Here is a 3,821-nt window from a genome sequence, read left to right as displayed (position 1 = left end):
CGAGGTCGTTCTTGTGACGTTTCTTTGCTTCCATTGACTTTTAGACTCTGATACGGGAAATGTAGATATAGAAGAAAATGATGAACCTGGAGAAACGATGCTCGTCAGGTACGTGATCTTCTCTGTGGTGAATGGACCGAGTCAGCGAAGGAGGAGAATCATCAGCTGCTTCACGTCTGTGTGGATTCATCCAGTTAAAACCTGTGTTCAGCGCAGACTGTCGGCCTCTGTGTGTGTCTGTGTTGTGTTGGGAGCTGAAATAAAAACAATCTCAACATAATTCCCAGATCTCTCAGAAATAAAATGTTTTAAAAAGGTCTCACAGTTCAAACCAGCCAACAACAGAACAAACTTCTTCATTGTTCAGAGTAAAATCTCAAATCTGCTCAGAGTCTTTCACCAGAGACACAAACCTCCTCACCTGGAAGCTTCTGGTTTATTCTGCTTTGGACAGTTTGTCCCACTACGTCTCTGCATAACCAGCACCAAAGATAAAACCAGCACCAAAGATAAAACCAGCACCAAAGATAAAACCAGCACCAAAGATAAAACCAGCACCAAAGATAAAACCAGCACCAAAGATAAAACCAGTTTCAGACTCACCTCAGTTTAAAAACACTGGTTTTAAGGTTTTAAACCGAGACTCGAGTCTTTCACGGTCCAGGCTGTTGCTGTTGACAGCCAGCGCCCCCTGCAGGATCCTCCACTGCAGATCCCCTGACCTCCTGTTTCATGGAGAACAGCCTCCTCACTGGTTGACACTCCTCCTGCTCCTCCGTTTCTCTCCTCCTCCTGCACCTCCATCTCTCTCCTCCTCCTGCACCTCCATCTCTCCTCCTCCTGCTCCTCCGTCTCTCTCCTCCTCCTGCTCCTCCGTCTCTCTCCTCCTCCTGCTCCTCCGTCTCTCTCCTCCTCCTGCTCCTCCGTCTCTCTCCTCCTCCTGCACCTCCGTCTCTCTCCTCCTCCTGCTCCTCCGTCTCTCTCCTCCTCCTGCTCCTCCATCTCTCTCCTCCTCCTGCTCCTCCATCTCTCTCCTCCTCCTGCTCCTCCGTCTCTCTCCTCCTCCTGCACCTCCGTCTCTCTCCTCCTCCTGCACCTCCGTCTCTCTCCTCCTGCTCCTCCGTCTCTCTCCTCCTCCTGCTCCTCCGTCTCTCTCCTCCTCCTCCTCCGTCTCTCTCCTCCTCCTGCTCCTCCGTCTCTCTCCTCCTCCTGCTCCTCCGTCTCTCTCCTCCTCCTGCACCTCCATCTCTCTCCTCCTCCTGCACCTCCGTCTCTCTCCTCCTCCTGCACCTCCATCTCTCTCCTCCTCCTGCACCTCCGTCTCTCTCCTCACACCTTTCTCCTGCTCACAGCTTCAACACAGTGTTTACAGCCTTTATATACAGTCACTGGTTTATACAGTCACTGGTTTATACAGTCGCTGGTTTATACAGTCACTGGTTTATACAGTCGCTGGTTTATACAGTCACTGGTTTATACAGTCACTGGTTTATACAGTCACTGGTTTATACAGAGGTTGTCCAGCAGAGGTCCCGTCTGGTCCATTTGACCCAGTTACATGAAGGTTACACTAAACTCAGTGGCAGTAAGTGGTAGTGATAAAAGTATATCAGTAATAAGTGTAGAATATGGAATATTTCACATGATATTAAAGACAATATGATTTAAAAAGTCACTTGAGTTGTTCTTAGAAAATAAAGCAGCTGTGACGCAGATATAAAAACTACTTCACAACTGTTTTTCATTTTTTTATAGTTGTCAAACACATGAATCATAAACACTTTAATCTGTTTAAAACTACATTACAGTTTGTTGATATACTTCTTATAAATCCTGAATCCCCTAAAGTAAAGGTTTTCATTAAATTAAAACATAAATAAAGCATTAACATGAACATGACAGAAATGAAAGAGCAGATTAACAGTTAGTTTTATGATAAAATGTTAAAAATGAATAAATAGAGACAGTAAAGTTAGAGACAGGCAAATAAATGAAGTTAAGAAGTAATAAATAAAGTTTGTTTATAAAGTACGTTTCACAGATAAGACTCACAAAGTGCTTTTCTGAGTAGAGTTACACAAACACACACTTACACACTAAAACAGGAACAATATGAAAGTGACTTTTCTGACCTGGTTTTTAAATGAATCCACAGATTAACATTAAACCTGCAGGTGGGAGGTTCCATAACTGTGGTGATATTGTCTCACAGCGTTTGAATAATATATTATTTATATTTGATTATTTATTAGAGAACGAAGGAGAAAATGAAAGAAGCATCAAACTGTAAGAGTCTTATAAAGTCTGAGTTAACGACTGGATGGATGTTCACTGAAGGTTCGTCTGGGAGATTTAATGTTTTTATTTCATCATCACTCCCTGAACAGTTTCTCTTCTGGAAACTTTCCACCTCATGTTGATACTTTCAGGCCGTGTTGGTTTGTTTAGCTCATTAGAAACACAGACACAGACACAGACACAGACACAGACACAGACACAGACACAGACACAGACACAGACACAGACACAGACAGCTGCTGCCCCCTGCTGGGCAGCTGCCGTCCTCACACCTGCAGCTCTGATTAAACCTCTGTGAGTCTCATGATGAAGATGAAGATATAGTACTAATAATATTAGTTATAATAATAATTACAATATTAATAGATTGAAAAATATATTTAAAAAATAAAAAGAATAAAACACTAAACCTATTAAAATAATAAAAGTAAGGAATTTGTTGTTAATTTGTTAATTTGTTAAGACACAGGTGCATTTTAAGCTTTTTGCAGAGTCAACGCAGCCACCAGGGGGCCCCACAGTCACACATGCTCTGCCTGGTGTAATGCTACTGCTAATTTAATGCTACTGCTAATGTGATGCTACTGCTAATGTATGCTACTGCTAATGTGATGCTACTGCTAATGTGATGCTACTGCTAATGTGATGCTACTGCTAATGTGATGCTACTGCTAATGTGATGCTACTACTAATGTGATGCTACTGCTAATGTGATGCTACTACTAATGTGATGCTACTGCTAATTTAATGCTACTGCTAATGTATTAATGCTACTGCTAATGTGATGCTACTGCTAATGTGATGCTACTGCTAATGTGATGCTACTACTAATGTGATGCTACTACTAATGTGATGCTACTACTAATGTGATGCTACTACTAATGTGATGCTACTGCTAATGTGATGCTAATTATAATGTAATGCTACTGCTAATTTAATGCTACTGTTAATGTGATGCTGCTAATGTGATGCTAATGGTCTGTGTTTATAATGATCTTAGTCTCGATGACACTCAAAGCTCTTTACACTTCAGGTTATTGCATCACACACACACACACACACACACACACACACACACACACACACACACACACACACACACACACAGCATCGGAGGGCAGTCAGCGTTCAGCATCTTGCCCAAGGACACTTTGGAAAGACAGGAATCAAACTACCGACCTGGTTAGAGGATGACTGCTTCACCCGCTCAGCCACAGCTGCTACTGCTAATGTGATGCTAATGCTAATGTAAAGTTACTGGTGATGTAAAGTTACTGGTGATGTAAAGTTACTGGTGATGTAAAGTTACTGGTGATGTAAAGTTACTGGTGATGTAATGCTGAGTGTCTCCTATGAAGAAGTATTTAATAAGGATCATCATGTTTGTTTGACATGAACAAACAGTGACATCAGCTCGTATGTTAAACTGGACCCAAGTATATTAATATTGCACATTTAAACAGTTGTTATCAGTATGAAGGTGAAACTTTAACGTAATCTACACGGTGTGAGTGTGTTTAACG

The sequence above is a fragment of the Hippoglossus stenolepis genome, chromosome 13, assembly GCF_022539355.2.
Source record: "Hippoglossus stenolepis isolate QCI-W04-F060 chromosome 13, HSTE1.2, whole genome shotgun sequence".
Classification (NCBI taxonomy): domain Eukaryota; kingdom Metazoa; phylum Chordata; class Actinopteri; order Pleuronectiformes; family Pleuronectidae; genus Hippoglossus; species Hippoglossus stenolepis.
The sequence above is the reverse complement of the archived record's forward strand: the minus strand, read 5'-3'. Positions refer to the sequence as shown.